Raw genomic sequence first — 18,050 nt, forward strand, 5'->3', positions numbered from 1 at the left:
CTTCACACTCGAGATGTGCTTTTAGCATGCCCCCTGCAACTCCAGGCGGTGGACGCTATGACCTTTGACGGAGAGACGGCGTGTGCCTGTACATAATGCCCTGGAGAGACACCTTCAGACGTGTTCGCTGTGTACTGCCGCTGGTGTGGTCTACCGTGGATAAAATAGGATCTAGAGGTGGCAGCGTGGATTGTATTACTTCAGACTGCAGGGCGGGATTTTGAACGTTCCCTCACTTTAAAATAATAATGTAAACCTCTTAGAGATCTCTTTTGATTAAGCGGGTTATAAATATTGCATAATAAATAAATAAATACATAACACTTGTTGCTAGGAAAAGAAAAGCTTCCTGTGCTAACTTTACCAGCAGGGAAAACCAATTATAATAATAGTCATTATTTGGGCTGGATCTTTTTTTAATGCATAAGAGTATTAAAAATAGCTGCAGTCTGAAGTGGTATAGTCCACTCCATCATCTCAGGACTCTACCACCCCATTCTGGTGCATTTGGGGACCAGGACTGAAAATATGAGCTGAGATCTAGGAGAAGCCCTTCTTTCAAATTATTACTAGTGTGATTACATTTACATCCTCCCTTTCCTCCAAGGAGCTGAAGGCATAGACTTCTCCCATTCTCCGTTTTATCCTCACAACAATTCTGTAAGGTAGTTTTGGGTGGAGAGACAGTGACTAGCCCAAGGTTATGGCTGAGTGGGGATTTGAACTTGGGTCTCCCAAGTCCTGGCGCAACACGCTAACCACGACACCTTGCTGGCTTTAGGCAAATGGCTGTTTTCCCTCAGCCTCAACCTTCTCTCTCCAGTATGGAGAAAATAATGCTAAACTACCTTTTCAGGTAATGTAAGACTTCCTGGAATGATGAAAAATACGAAATCCATTTGTCACATAATGTCTGAAACAATCCTTTGGGCTACTTCACATTCTGTTTTCACTTCATTAAAAAACTTCAGCATGTGGGAAAGCACAAGACCCACCCATAGGTGCCTGTTAAAACTGCACACCTGTGGGTTTTGATACATGTACTGTATATTTTTTGTTTTCTTTCTACCTCATCATTAGCGGAAGCTCCTCCCAAGGCTTAGTATAATAAATGCTAAAAGCAATACAGCAGTGGAGTAAATAACATATAGTACAAACAGCATCAGATGAAATTACAATAAAATCAATAAAAAGCTTGGTAGATTTTCCCCCCAAAGTCTTTTGGGTCTGCTTAAATGCTGCAAGAGATGGGGACAACCAGGATTCTCTGGAGATGAAATTCAGCCCTTGTGGAATATTGGATAAGTGCATGCACAGAATTTCTTCCCTGAGAGTTATATTCATATAGGAGATTCTTCTTGTTTGTCATGGTCTTTTTTAAAAAGATATTTGCTTCTCACAGTTCAGTTTACAAAAAACACCATTTAGCGTGTTAGAATGTCTATGCTGTTAACCTCATATCAACATGTGTGGGGTGAGCTGGAGCAGCTTAGTAAAGAGGGGGTGCACTCTGCACATGCTTCACAATCCTCTCTACACGGTTATTTCTGCAGTCCAGTACTGAGTCCTGATATTAAAATGAGGTTCCAGAACTGAGATTTGAGTCAGTTTAAGGTCCTGTGTTCTTCCACTTTCTCTATTTGAGGAGTGGGGAACTTTTGGCCTTCCAGATGTTGCTGAGCTAAAACTCCTATCAGCCCCAGCAAGAATGGCCAATAGCCAGGGATGATGGGAATTGTGCTGGATTTTTGTGGGGTGGTAGGGGGAGTTTTAAGGAAATCCACCAGACCAATACCCGTGGACTTCCTCCAGTTTTATCCGAACCATCCCATGCTGAAATGTGCCTTACACCATCAGACCATTGGTCCATCTAGTTCAATATGGTTGACACTGACTGGCAGTGGCTTTCAAGGGTTTCAAACAAGAGGCTCTCCAGCCCTACCTTGAGATACAGGAAGTGAGTCTGGGATCTTCTGCATGCAACAGGCTCAGATTAGTTTGGGGCCTCTATTATTGTGGTCCATTGTTTTCCCTTTACACTAATTGCCGAAATATTTTGAAATTTTCATTTAGGGTAGAAGAGAGATTAAAATCACTAATTGGCTCTTCTGCTTCAACTTCAGATTTCTTTTTGAAGTGCTTGCACAATAACAAAGGAAAATCAAAACTTTCTCAGGAGCACCATAAGCAGTGGAATTAAGGAACTCTTATAAGAAAGCACTCAAAAGAAATGTGCTTTTATTTATTATCATGTTTATTTAAAATATCTACATCCCCCTTTCTATTAAATCATATATATTAATTGTTATCTCAATTCTCCAAGTGCTGGTTCTTATGCAGCCAAAAATGACATCATCCACATACAAGAGGAAGAGGCTTGGGGGAACCAAGTACAAAAAAAAAAAGCAAAGAATTCTGGGAGGGAAACCCAACAGAATGCTGATTGAATGTTGCGGAAAGGGGAATGAGATGGACTATCTTGTGCAGGAGCATTCTACAGTAATATCTCAGTTAATAAATGAAGGTCCTTTTTGGGAAGGCTTTTTAAAAGATGAAACTGACCAGCTTTGCTTTGCTCTGGATAAACTTTCAAGCCTGTGCCTTTGCTTTAAGGTGAAACTGATCAGCCTCATATTTGCTTTGCTCTGGATAAACTTTCAAGCCTGTGCCTTTGCTTTGCTAGGGTAAAACTGACAAGCCCATGTCTTTGCTTTGCATTGGAGATCTTTTGCTTTCTCCCAGGGCTGGAGAGGGAAGGATCCGATGCGATTCAGAGGAGGAGAAGGAGAGGAGGAGGAGTCTGTGGGTGCTGGGTAGGCACCCTTTAAAGCCCCTGTTGAAACTGCCCCTATCATCTATGAGCGGGTGTAGGAACCTATCCCTATTCTTTCCAAGTTATTCCTATCTCTGGTACCAAAGTTTCTGTTAAAGAAAATGTCCAGGAACACATCTGCTTTGTTAACTGAGGTATTACTGTACCCAGCAACATTTCCTTGCAGGCAGAGACAAGGCACTTCAAGGACTTGGGGCACAAGCGCACAGAACAAATTTGCACAATGTATGCATACACTGATTTAGATGTATAGCTGTCTCTGGGCAAATTAAGATGGCAAATAGCAGGGGTCTCACCAGCACTGCACTTTGCAGTATGCCCAGACACTGTGCAAGCAAAATTAAATCAGTTAAGGTTTTAAAAGGGCAAAAGATCTGGAGGCTGGTTCTAAAGGGTCAGAGCTCAACCCCCCTGGTGTGCCCCCTAGCAATACCCCTGTCCAAGTCCCACTTGTTTTATGGTCTGCTTCCACTGTCGGAGGCAGTATGCTGCTGAATACCAGTTGCTGGGAATTTTAGGAGGGGAGAGTGCTCTTGCTCTCAGGTCCTACTTGTGGGCTTCCCACAGGCATCTGGTTGGCCACTGTGAAAACAGGTTGGTGGACTAGATGGGCCACTAGCCTGACCCTGTAGGCGCTTCTGATGTTTTTACATTTCTTTTAGCTGAAGTAAAGCCTTCAATTATGGAACTACAATTATGACTATGGCCTTTATTCACCCATCCCATCTCTGCAGGCCATTAAAGAGTAACACTTTCTCTAAGCTGTGTCACAACAAAAGCTCATGACATTATCACAGGTGACATCAAGGCAGGAGTGTGGAAGAAGCTTTATCTAAAAAGCATTTCTCGTAAAAATGGCTTGAAGTGCAAAAATGCTTAGTTACACCCCGCTCAAATGGCTGTTTCTGGGAATTTCTGAACTTAGCATGAACTTCAGATATGTTCTGTGACAGCTCTCTGATTTATTTCTGCAAAGACAGCAGTTGCTCAATGGAACATTCATGACTGAACTTTTTACTCCAATGGAATAGAAGCAATACTTCTTTCAAAAGGAGGAACCCTCTCTTAGGTATCTCCAGAATAGATTAAGTGCGTCTCCCAACATTTATAATGCAATGCTATGCAGGTTTACTCAGAAGTAGGTTCTGCTATGTTCAGTAGGAAGAACCTGCATGTAAGTGTACATAATATTGCAGACCTAATGGCATAACTTTGTTTTTTAAGTTATAATGTACTTATTTTGCTGTATCTCTTTCCTGGTCCACCAGAAGGACAAGGTGACTGTTAATATTGCTGAAACCTCTAATCAAATCAATAAGATAAAATCTGTATTACAGTGTAGAACATACTGTATTAAAACAAATGAAAATTAGCCCATATTTGCTAAAACCTAGCCATTACATTTATCTGTCCTTTTCTGTCTTTCCAGTTGTCAGAAAACAGCGCCATCCACACACAAAAGGGAATGATCAGGAGACTTGGGGAAATCCCAAGGTTTGCAGAAGTACAAAAAAGCTTTAGGGTGGGAAAACCTTTAAAAGTGTGGAAGGGGGGATAACCCAATGAAGACTGCATGTGCTCAGTTGCCATGGAATGATGACTGATTTGGGGTGGATGCGAGAGAAACTGAAAACAAGGTGGGAGGGGGAATGGAATGGAATGTCCTGGAGGGGGCATGGCTGGCTAGCTGACTGGAACCCTGAACATGAGCACTTCACACTGAAACATTTTGTTGCAGGTCACACATTTCTTTCTATTACCTAGGAGATCAGTGCGGAATACATGAATTTGCTTGTGTGTTTATCATCACAACAATCAAATGGCAGTAGGTTAGGCTGACAGAGAGTGATTGTCTTAACTGAAGTCATGCAGTGAGCTGAATGGCTGAACAGGGATTTCAAGGCATGTTTTCCCGGTCCATGTCTGTCACTCTGTCCATTAAACTATAACTGGACATTTAATCCAGCCTCCCCAGCCAAATTAAGAAAATCTTACAGACTTCCTAAAAGCACTTGGACCTTTATTTTGGTGACTGCCTATGGGAAAGAAGCTGTCGCAGGGCAGCCCCCAAGAAGTCCTCTTGCCTTCTTGCTGGTTCGAAGATGCTCAACAGGTACAACTAGGGATATGCTAAATTGTGCCCAATTCAGATTTGGTACTAATTTTCCATTAATTTCCCTATTCTCTATAGTTGCGGATTGGATTTTTATGTGGCAATTTTCCACAGCTATTTTTGAAACTGTTTCTAAAATACTGACACTAAGAGTGTTAATTTTATCAATATTTCATTTATTACTATTCCCTTTCAAAATATCATTAATATCAATATCTTTTGTGAGGAAAAAAACTGGATAGGTATAAGCAGCGGCTAGTGGACAAAGAATGAACTCGAATTGATACTGGCCTGTTAGGTCAATGGAATGCTTTCAAACTGGCAGTAGCCAACAGATCCCATTCCTAGATACAACTGAGAAGGCTTAGAAGATATGATGGATGAAGTGAAAAAATATGTGTAGACTCAAAGTAGTTTTATGGATCAAAACCTGCATTTCCCCCCCGAAGCTAATGGATGATAAATCGCTGTCATTCCAGTTGTATGATGTCCTTGGGGGGCTCTGACCCCTGCTCGCTGCACGTGCCCACCCCGATCCAATGTCACTTGGATTTACTCCGCTCTGGCCTCTCTCCTCTTTTTCAGCAGTCCACACCTGGTCCCAAACTGAACATCTCACATGAAGGCCTGAAGAAAAAGAGCTCCTCCCTCTTCTTCAACACAATCAGCCTTGAATGTATATGAATGCCAGTACTGTACTGGCATATTCTTAGCAGTGGTCTGCATATGGCATACATGACATTAGGGGGCAGTGTTGTCATCCCCTAACAAGTAGTTCACCCCCCTACTCCGATTGCTGGACATTAAAATAAGGGAAGGGCTGTGGCTCAGTAGTAGAGCACTTACTTTGTATGCAGAAGGTCACAGGTTCAATCACTGGGATCTCCAGGTAGGGAAAGACCCTGGGGAACTGCTGCCAGTTGGTCTAAGCAATATTGGGCTAGATAAACCAATGGCCTGAATCAGTATAAAACAGCTTCCTAAATTTGCAGTCCTTAAGCATGCTTAATTGAAAGTTCACTTATGTTTTTTTTAAAAACAATCTGAACTTTCTTCAGAAATTTGTTTAGGATGGGAGTGTTGAAATGAAATATGTCATTATGAGTTCATATAAATCTGAAGCTTTAGGACTCAGTGGTCTCCTTTTCAGATCAGTTAGCCTGGCAGGCAATGAGGACAGGGCCTACTCAGTAGTGGTCCCTACCTTATAGAACTCCCTCCCAAGAAACATATAGCTAGTCCCTTCAGTTGCAGCATTCAAAAATATGTTTCTGGGAATCATTATCCCTTCCATTTAAAAAACCCAAATCATGCCATATTCCTTCAGGTGTGTCTCCATGGGTTTGTCCTCTTGCTTTCTTCAGGTATTCTGTAAAATATTTGAGCAATGCAGCGTTTCAGACTTGTTGGTGCCAAAATTCTATTGGGATGTCTGTGCATTTGCACCATGCTGCTACCGTTAATGTTTCTGCCACGGTCAGAAAGATGAACAATTTTTTGGTGTCAAGTCTTCATTGTACCCCTTCGAAGATGGATAAGAGAGCCATTTCTAGATCTTTTGCAATAGGCTGTTTTCTTTGTCTGCATTCCTCAGTGACCTGATCCCAAAATAAAACAATCACCCTACAGTGAAAAATATCAAAAAAAGACATGAATACACTTGTGCTGTATCTTTTGCGGTTATTGTTACTGTTACAGTCTAACACACACACCCCATGCACAAGAAACACACCATCTCTCCTTGCCTGTTTCAGTTGGCTTGTTTTTGAGCATGTTGCTGTTTTATTGTTTTATCGCTGTGGATTTCAAAATGGTTTTAGACACATTTATATTCTTAAGTATTGATTTTTGTATTTTGTATTTTTGAAATGATGCTATATTCCATTCTTTTACTGCTGTTTGCTGCCTTGGGTTTTAAAGAAATAACTCTCCCAACACCATACCACACACTCCTCCCTAGCCCTGCTTTGCACCCTTGCGTGCATCTGTCTGGCTGGAATGTGTCCCTGAATTCTGACAATGCCTTTTGCTTGCCTGGACGGAAACTAGAGAGGGTGTGTGTAGAAATGTCACAAAGATAAAATTGGCCTTCATTGCTCCTCCCACTTTTGTCCCTAACTCCACCCACCACTAGCATGTTGTTCAGAATGGAAGGTGATTCTCAGGCTGAAAAAGGTTCCCCATCATGATATATAATACTGAGCTAAGTTGGACCAATGGTGTGACTCATTTGTTCCCCTCAATATTGCCATGGCAACTGGGCATGGTATGGAGGGCATGGATCCCTTCTCTGTTACTGTTTCTGAGGAGAGTGCTACCAGGGCAAAGAACATTTCAGGGGTGATTACACAGGACAGTCATTTTTAAGAGGACTCCTCAGAGTTTGCATTATATGGTATTGTACATCAGTATGGTTCCCCAAAAATGAAAAGGGTATCATGGCTTTAGTCCTGTCCACTGTGGGGGTTGTGGCCACAGGTGGGGGGATGCCCATAGGACAAGGGTATCCAGTGTGGTGTAGTCCAGATGTTATTGAACCACAACTCTTATCAGTCCCAGCCAGCCTGGCCAATGGTCAGGGTTGATGGGAGTTGTCATCCAATGACAGCTGGAGGGCAACCACATTGGCTATCTCCGTTATAGAACGTAACAATAATAACAACAGAGATCTGTTTCCATGCCCCTTGTGCAAGTACTATGTCAGGTTGCTAGGAGGAATGAGAATGGGCCTCCAATATTCCCATTTAGCCTAATTGTGAAGAAATCCTGTTTATTTGAATTACATTTTAATGGATATTGTGTAATGTGTTATTTGTGTTGTAGTGTATGCTGTAATCTGATAGGGAAGTCTGCTCTCTGGTGAGGTGAACGCTGGTTTAACTGTCATGGGGCAGGGGGACCTTAACTGACAACTGAGGTGGGGTTGGAGATAGATCTCTCAGTATGCAAAAGAAGGACCAAAAGTATGCAACATTTATATACCACTTTATTGTAAAAACTGCAGCCCCCAGATCAGGCTGTACTGCATGGAGATTTCTGTGACCTTGGCTGACTGGCTGCCAAGATTTTTTTAGTTTTGGCTGGGAACTCTGATTAGTTGTGGGTTGCTGAGTTTTCTGCCTTACGCATAGGAATCTTGTTGTGGTTGGTATGGTATTGCATTTAGGAAATCATCACTGTCTTTTCTTTTTCTATTTGCATTTTATTTACCTCTGACCTCACTCCTTACATCCATAGAAGCAACACCAGTGGTTCCATCTGCTCAGCTCAACCCGCTTAAACCCACTGATGATGCATCTTGTTGTTTGCATGACAATTTGTTTCTTACACAATAGTGGTGAAAGAGAATTCACATACCGGGAAGTGTGGCTTCAATTGCTGTGTGTTTTCTTGCTGACAGTCATTATTCACTGGAACTGGGTTGGCTGTCACAATCCTAACCATATCTACTCAGAAATAAGTTCTGTTGAGTTCTATGGGGCTTAGTCCCTTATTAAGTGTGTTTAGAATCGCAGCCTTTGGGGCATCCATCTTTACTCCTGAGCGCTCCCATCTAACATCTCCACAATATTAGGTTCCCTTCTTCCTACAATGGCTTTCTGGTGACTGTCCTGGCCTGAGGGCACTTAAACCCTTTTTGCCACAAGCAAGTAGGCTAGATTCAGTGTTCCCTACCCACGCTCCCTAAGCAGGTGAGAAGAAATGATCCCATCACTTCAGCTGGACCTGAGAACACTTTCATTTAACTAAGATTTCTATCTTAATTTCTAATCAGAGATATTTTTTTAGTGGTATGCTCCAAGCAACTGTGGTTGATGCTTAATGTATCATGCTTAATGACATCACTAGGGCCCGTCCCTGAAATCTCAGTGTTACACCAAAAAAGGCTCTTTACATCTGGAGGAAACTCCAAATAAACACCAGATGCGAAACCAGAAAATATAAGACACCTTTATTGATTACCAATATCTTTTGCAAAAGAGAGACCAAGTATTCAGCTCGTGCCTGAAAACCAGTCTAAAGCGTGATTACATAGTCACAAGTGATATATGCTTTCAAGCCTCCTCACACAGCCCCTCCCTTCTTGTTAGTAACTTTCCCAAGTCTCTTCATTGTCTTGCATTGAGCTAACGTCCTGGCCTTGAGCGCTTCATCTGTGCTGTCCCTACCTCCCCCTCCTGACATGATACATTCCAGTGAGCCATTATCTACTTGAACAGTATCTTGTTACATGGGATGGTTAAACTAGCATTCAAGTATCAAACACCAACTGAACATTTAGCATTCACATGCACCTTAGGAATTTTGTTTTTCTGCTTCTATGTTATCTCAAGTTAACACATTCTGTACCGTGTCAAATTAACACTACATACTACAATTCCCAAACTATATATGCCTGATTTCATCACATCAGGGTTTGGGATGTTTCTGACCTGGCAACCCTAGGTTCTTAGGAGTTCATGAGGCTTAACTAGGGGTGGAGTAAATACAAGGACAATCTGGCAAAAGAGGTTTAACAGGTAACTAACTACTTCCTTAAAGCTGTCTTGGTTTAGTAATAGTAGTGTAAAATGTTACTGTCACTTTAAATCAGCAAAGTGTAGGCCCATTTAAAGAGACAGTAGTATATTAAAATAACCACAAAAGCTTGGGCACTACATAATTGTGTAATAAACATTAATATCTTGTTTAAATATATTAACTATATGTGACTGGCTTTGTATTGCTCCTGTGTCTTACAGTTACCAGAGTTTGGGGGAAGTTAAGGGTTCAAAAGATATCAGTGATATTAAATGGTGGCAACGGTACAGGTTTCATTCGAATAGAAGCTTGGTTTTGTTAGTAGACTTAAGTAAAGAAATGCTGCCCTTCCCTCTACACCAAACCACTGTGTTCAATCAAAGAGAACTAGTTCAAAGGGTACAAACTCAGAGGCTATGTTCCTTGACTGGGAAAGGGAGGAAAGCTGAGTAATAATACTGGCAGTTGGGGGACCCTCTAGAGCAGATTTTGCAGAGCTACCAGGAGAGGAAAGGGAAGTCCTGTTGTGCGATTGCTGATTGTAACTCTGTTTGCAGAACATTGAATACAACTTTGTATGTGTGGGGGGGGGATGGGAGAAAGAGGCTCTGTTGCACCTTACACCAACTATGGAGAGGGTTTTGATTTTAAAGAAAGATAAGAAAACTTACTAAGTTTCAAACTGTTTTATTTTCAACATTTTCCCCTAGGAGTTTAAGGGGGGGAAATCTAAAAACCAATAGTGAGCTTTACTCAGTAAACCTTCAAATTACATTTTGTAGTTCCACGTCAATAGGCAGGGACTGTTTGAAAAGGACAAGGAATTATAGAAGTACAAAGTACTTTGTAAGGGATTTTTTTTAATGCATGAATGACAATAATTGCAAGGCTAACTCTGTTCCTTAACGCTTAGGAAGAAGCAATACATTCTTGATCCATTTGGTCTTCCTAATTATAAATTTCTACATGCTTGTTTTATTACTGACTTGGCACTTTTCAGCCAGGATTTCAAAGCCCAGTTTAATTAAGGCTGCAGTGTTTTGCACACTTGCTTGGGAATAAGTTCCATAGTACACTCTATGGAGAAAACAAACATAAAATTAGTCTGCATGCTAATCCAAGCCTGTCATTTAATGGAACAAGGGAATGGAAAGGGGGAACGTATATTGTGAATAATACATTAAAAATGAATAAAGGTAACACAGCTGAAAACTGGTCTGTTTCTATTTCTAGGCTGCTTTCCCATCCAAAGGCCTTCAAAGTAACTTACAAGTTGAACACATACAATCCAGAATCCAAACTGAAACGAAATAAGTACAAATGTCAAACTCAGGGCAGCAGCAAAACAACCTCCGTCTGAAAAAGACACAAAAGAAATTCAGCAGAAAACCAGGGCAACAAATCAATATGGCACACAAGGTTAGAGGCACAGCAAAATCCAGCAACGATGACAGAACATCAAAAAGTGTGAAGTGCGGGGACCATACAAGTCTCCAGTGGGAGGGAGTTCCACAACCATGGGTCCACTACCAGAGCCAGTCCCATGTCACAGCTGAGTGTGCTTCTGATGATGGCAAGACACAAAGGAAATTCTCTGCTGAGGATCTCAACAAGCAGGCACATTTGTGTGGGAGAAGGTGGTCCTCAAGATAGCCTTGATATATGCTGTATCAGGTTTAAAAGGTAATAACCAGCACTTAGAATTGTGCTTAAAAACTAATTTGGAACCAATATAGCACAAACAAAAAAGGAAGCACATGATTCCTATAGCAGATGGGGGGAATCTTTTTCAGTTCGAGGCTGCATTTTCTTCAGGCAACCTTCTGGGAGCCACATGTCAGTGGCCAGGGATGATGAGAGTTGTAGTCCAACAACATCTGGAGTGCTCCTTGTTGGCTACCCCAATTTAGTTATCCAAAATCTGTCTCTGAAGCAACTGCATGCAGTCTAAACAGGGCAGCTAGAAGTAAAGGAGGGAGAGAGACTTGTATTTTTAATAGTTGTGCAGAAGATAGAATGACTGTGGCTTGCCGTGTCAGGATAAGAAGAGCTGGGCTACTAAAATGCCCTCATCTGACCACCTGTGGGTCACATAAAAATGTCCTCCATGTGCCATTTCTGGGTTAACACTGCAGTCAACTTGACATTTTCTTTCCTTCCCTAGGTATTGTCTAATCAATAGCCTTCTTCTAGGGCACTGTGATATCTGTTGAGTATCCTGAGTCTGTTGTATGACTGATAATTATTCACAGCATTCATCTGGCAATTTAAAATGACAAGCTGGCCCTTGGCTTAAAGCCTGCCACAACAGCTACAAAACAAGGGGCTTTCACACTGTTTTCTCTTTCTGAAAAAAGAAAAAGAAAATAATGTTGATTCAGGCTGCAGTTTTTGAAGTAAGAGCCAGCAATAAGCAGGGTCTGTTTTGCTTTTAATCATAATAAGCATATTATAATAAGCATATATCATAATCGGATTTTTGAATATGCATTTGTGTAAACCATTTCAGACAGGTTCCATATTTTGTCATGTTTAACTTCAATTGCCAGATACTAGAACTGTGCACTGGATTCAGCCAAAGCCTGAACCAAAACAGTCAAAATGGGGGGGGGATGTCTGAGCATCAGCTAAGTTGGGTGGAGACAGTCCTGGATTGTTGCAGGTTGGTCAGGCTTTCCAGAGCAATCTGGAGCTATTAGGGAGCAGGGTGTCAGGTGGGAAGGAGAAGCAGGCAACCCCAGTACGTTACCCCACAGCGAATGCACTGGGGAAGCAGAACCCAGCAGGATTGAATCATCCACTCACCAGCTGGTGAGCAGAGGATTGTACCCCTGAGGAATGACCTCTGCAGGCTGCTCCTTTGCAAACGCCTCCATAGGGAAGGCACTTGCAAAGCAGCACCCTTCAGAATGGAACCCTCCTGCTTGCAGTGCACTTGAGGGGGAGCTGTGCACAGCTCTACCAAATTTCCTTCTTTCTGTGCTGTCTACAGGGGTGCCAACAGATTTCCTGGGCCTGGTACACTCTATGTAGATTGAGTCCCCTACATTTCCACCCATACCCCACCTCCCGGCAATCTGTTGACAAGATCGGCTGCTTATGTATACACATTAACAATATTAACAGTTCTTTTGAATCTACAGTCCTGATTTAAGAGGTATTTAACAGATTTTTAACCTGCCCTCACAAAGCATTTTACAACAATTATAAATAGTTCAAAAACCATAATCATATAATTATTAAACATCATTTAAACATTAGGTAAAGATAAAGGTGTCCCCGCACTTGTAGTGCAAGTCGTTTCCGACTCTTAGGGTGACGTCTTGTGATGTTTACTAGGCAGATCGTATATAAGGGGTGGGATTGCCAGTTCCTTCCCCAGCCTTTCTTTACCCCCCAGCATATGCTGGGTACTCATTTTACCGACCATGGATGGATGGAAGGCTGAGTGGAGCTCAACCCCTTTTACCAGAGATTCAACTTCCTCCTTCCATTGGAATCAAACTCCGGCCGTGAGCAGAGCTTCGGCTGCGTTACCGCCGCTTACCACTCTGTGCTGCGGAGGATCTTTTAAACATTAGACTAACCTTAAAAAGATAGGAGTACCTAAAAAAACCTGTGCAGCTTGACTGAACCAACTCTCAGCCTAAGCTATCTCAGGATTGAATAGGATTGTTGCAAGGATAAAGGGGGGAGAGAGGACTCAGGAAGAAAACCGAGGTGCAAATATATCATGCCATATTCACAAACCATGCAGTGAGGGAAGGAAAACATGCCCAAAGGCACCCATCAACTGCTTTAACCACAACATTCCACACTCCTGATGTTTGACAGCAAATTACCAAAAGAAAAAGAACTTGCCAACGTGCACACACAATACTCTTAAGCATATGCAGCTTGACTGAACCAACTCTCAGCCTACCCTACCTCTCAGAGTTGTTGGAAAGACTCCATACACCCACACAGGAGATTTAAAAATATATACATCCCATATAATAGTTTATTGTCAAAACCAGTTAGTCATTGCAGAACATTTTTTAAAAAAAGATTCGTTTCCTGCCAAATAACAGCAGTGACAGCTAAGTCAGTCCTGCCTAATTATCTTAAGAATAGGATTGGGGGGGGGGAAGCATTAACAACACAATCCTAACCATGTCTACTCAAAAGCAAGCCCTTTTGAATTCAGTAGGGTTGATACTCAGGTATATGGGATTAGCATTGCAGCTTTACTCCCAGAAAAGTGAGCATAAGGTGAACACCTCATCTTGGGAAGGTTTTCAAAACAGGCTATGAATTAGACAAATAAATTGCTCTGTTCAGCAGCCCAGCAAAATGTAAACTTGTATGAGTCCTTATGTTTAGAAAGCACATTGTAATGGCATCATAAGCTGCATGTACTTTTTATTTCTGTTCAAAAATTATTTGATTAAAATATATAATATGCTTTTTTTTTTGCATATAGCTAAAAATCTGCTTGCATAGTTTTATTATAATCACTGAAATGGTTTACAGTGCAGGCCTACCAAGAACCTTCTCTGCTATGTGTGCTTCTTTGATCTTCTGGACCTCGTACTGGATGTGGAACTGAGACAAATAGTGGTAACGAGAGAGGAAGTTCTAGGCTTAATGGACAATATAAAAACTGACAAATCACCGGGCCTGGATGGCATCCACCTGAGAGTTCTCAAAGAACTCAAATGTGAAATTGCTGATCTGCTAACTAAAATATGTAACTTGTCCCTCGGGTCCTCCTCCGTGCCTGAGGACTGGAAAGTGGCAAATGTAACGCCAATCTTCAAAAAGGGATCCAGAGGGGATCCCGGAAATTACAGGCCAGTTAGCTTAACTTCTGTCCCTGGAAAACTGGTAGAAAGTATTATTAAAGCTAGATTAACTAAGCACATAGAAGAACAAGCCTTGCTGAAGCAGAGCCAGCATGGCTTCTGCAAGGGAAAGTCCTGTCTCAGTAACCTATTAGAATTCTTTGAGAGTGTCAACAAGCATATAGATAGAGGTGATCCAGTGGACATAGTGTACTTAGACTTTCAAAAAGCGTTTGACAAGGTACCTCACCAAAGACTTCTGAGGAAGCTTAGCAGTCATGGAATAAGAGGAGAGGTCCTCTTGTGGATAAGGAATTGGTTAAGAAGCAGAAAGCAGAGAGTAGGAATAAACGGACAGTTCTCCCAATGGAGGGCTGTAGAAAGTGGAGTCCCTCAGGGATCGGTATTGGGACCTGTACTTTTCAACTTGTTCATTAATGACCTAGAATTAGGAGTGAGCAGTGAAGTGGCCAAGTTTGCCGACGACACTAAATTGTTCAGGGTTGTTAAAACAAAAAGGGATTGTGAAGAGCTCCAAAAAGATCTCTCCAAACTGAGTGAATGGGCGGAAAAATGGCAAATGCAATTCAATATAAACAAGTGTAAAATTATGCATATTGGAGCAAAAAATCTTAATTTCACATATACGCTCATGTGGTCTGAACTGGCGGTGACCGACCAGGAGAGAGACCTCGGGGTTGTGGTGGACAGCACGATGAAAATGTCGACCCAGTGTGCGGCAGCTGTGAAAAAGGCAAATTCCATGCTAGCGATAATTAGGAAAGGTATTGAAAATAAAACAGCCGATATCATCATGCCGTTGTATAAATCTATGGTGCGGCCGCATTTGGAATCCTGTGTACAGTTCTGGTCGCCTCATCTCAAAAAGGATATTATAGAGTTGGAAAAGGTTCAGAAGAGGGCAACCAGAATGATCAAGGGGATGGAGCGACTCCCTTACGAGGAAAGGTGGCAGCATTTGGGGCTTTTTAGTTTAGAGAAAAGGCGGGTCAGAGGAGACATGATAGAAGTGTATAAAATTATGCATGGCATTGAGAAAGTGGATAGAGAAAAGTTCTTCTCCCTCTCTCATAATACTAGAACTCGTGGACATTCAAAGAAGCTGAATGTTGGAAGATTCAGGACAGACAAAAGGAAGTACTTCTTTACTCAGCGCATAGTTAAACTATGGAATTTGCTCCCACAAGATGCAGTAATGGCCACCAGCTTGGACGGCTTTAAAAGAAGATTAGACAAATTCATGGAGGACAGGGCTATCAATGGCTACTAGCCATGATGGCTGTGCTGTGCCATCCTAGTCAGAGGCAGCATGCTTCTGAAAACCAGTTGCCGGAAGCCTCAGGAGGGGAGAGTGTTCTTGCACTCGGGTCCTGCTTGCGGGCTTCCCCCAGGCACCTGGCTAGCCACTGTGAGAACAGGATGCTGGACTAGATGGGCCACTGGCCTGATCCAGCAGGCTCTTCTTATGTTCTTATGTGCACAGAGACAGAAAAATGGGCAGGCAGGTACATGTGCTGCCACTGAAAGCTATATGTTTACTCAGCTCACGTGATGGTGCGCATGCACACTATTAACCAATATGCAAAGACAAGCAGGAAAAGGCAGCTCTTTTGCCACTTGCATGGGTTTCTAGCTATTGCCTGGTGTTCAATGAATTCTTTGTCAATCACAGCTCTGACTTCACTCATTGGCTAAAAACCTGAAAGGGCAGGCATAGGAGCAGCCAGTTAGCTCTTTTCACAAAAATTGTTGGGAGGGGGGCAGCTCACATCTATAGATTTGGTCTATAATTTTTTTCCAGGGCACTTTGAAGTTTACTTTTAAAAAAGAAAAGAAAGAAAGCTAAGAGTCTGGGGCTCCTTCTGACCCTGGGTCTGATAGAAATGGACTCTTTCTGCCTGTCTGTTGACAGCCCTGACTGTCCGCACAGTCACATCAATGCGCATTAAACTTCTCTTCCTCTTTGCTAAGCCTAGTGTCACCAAGGGCCAGCTCACACTGCCAGATTCCTGCACACACGTCCAGTGAAAGGGTCTCTACATACATACAGCCATAAGCTCTGGCCAATCAGTTGTACATGTGTAGGGCTGCCAGAAGCATGACCAGCGGGTGTGTCAGTTTTGGAGGGAAGATGTATGATCTTGCTGTAAGAATGAGGAGGATCACATCATAGGTATGACAGCAACAGGGAATCAGGTCTGCTACTGAATGCCTATAAAGGAAACAAAAGCCCCATGATGTGTTTGATGCCTGCTGTCAAACACAAACACAGATAGGTTAGGCTGCTCTCTGGAACTTGCACTGGTGTTTTGAGTCCAGGGAGTTCCCTCTTTTGTCAAGACATTTATTTTATTTTTAACCAGGCATGCAAACAATGAGTGGGGCCATATTCACTTCTTCCCCTGGGGGGGCTCAAACTCTCATCTCTTCTTTCCCAACGGCATGCCCACTTTCACATCCAGCCCTCTGGTCAAAAGTCATTTCCAACCCCTGGCATAGAAACCACTTTTGGCCAGAGGGCTGGATCTGAACGTCACCAAACCTCTGTGGGCCATATTGCTAGGAAGGTGGAGCTGCCTACCTGTCAGTCACATGACATCCTATGACATCGGGGCAGAAAAGGTAAAACTGCAGTTACACAGGAAGAAATGGGACTGTTCCCGGCTGTTCCTTTGCAGATGTGGCTTTACCTGTGCTACAGTTCAAACTGGGTGCCATTCCCTGTCATGCCACTTTCAGAAGAGACTAGATACTCTTGGGAACTGTCGGGAGCTCCTGAGCATATCTGAACCCTGCCAGAAGCAGCACAACAGGATAAGGAGCCAAATGCAAACAGTGCCAACTTCAAGACATCCTTTGGCAGCTGCAGCTTGAATTTGGTGGTTTGCAGCTGCAGCTCTACCTGTCTGGTGCCTGATCTCGTATGATCTGGCTTGGCAGAAACAGCATTGCAGGCCAAACGGAGGCCTGGTAAGCCATCACAACACAGGAACCTAATTAGGCCAGAGGTTCCGCAGAGAGGCAGTAAGCCATAGGATGCTGCCACTGACAGTATGTTCTGTAACTGCACTGGACCCTCTCTTTTGCTGCTGGGAGAAAACTTCCCTCCCTGCTTGGGCCTTGTCCAAGGAGAGCTGTATGGGTGCTCTCTGCAGTCATCCCATCCAGGGAGCTATGTGTGTCCTGCGTCATGTGGGCTCTCCTTCCTCCCTTGTGTGTGTTTGCTTGAAAGCAGTCATTGTGAGCAGCATATGGATTCAAACCCGTTTCTGAGAGAATGCCTGGGGACTCGCAGCGGCAGGGTGATTGTTAGCTGTGCCACTGTGCTTAATGGAGCAGGGTGCTGTGTCATTCTCATCTTGTGTGTGGTGATGATGCACTGGGAGTATGTTCCCTTCGTGGTGAGTTCACTGGCTGTTTCTGAGGGCTTGATGGCAGGGGTGTGGTCATCCGGGGTCTTGGGGGGTCTTAGACCCCCTACGTTTTGGGGAGCAGAGTCCCAGCATGGTCCCTATGTCTCCAGCATCCTGCTAGCCAATAAGCATGAAAAGGGGAGTGTGTTTGTCACTGAGAAGAGTCTTCTATGCTTCCTTGTCCTTTCCTGCTGATTGGAGCTGATCAGAGGGAAAGGAGGTGAGTCAGCCACTAAGAAGACTCTTTTTAGTAGCTAACACTCTCCCCTTACATGCTGATTGGCTCCTAGAGACATCTGTTGTTGTGAGAGAAGGCATTAACAAGG

The sequence above is a fragment of the Rhineura floridana genome, chromosome 9 (genome assembly GCF_030035675.1).
Source record: "Rhineura floridana isolate rRhiFlo1 chromosome 9, rRhiFlo1.hap2, whole genome shotgun sequence".
NCBI lineage: Eukaryota > Metazoa > Chordata > Lepidosauria > Squamata > Rhineuridae > Rhineura > Rhineura floridana.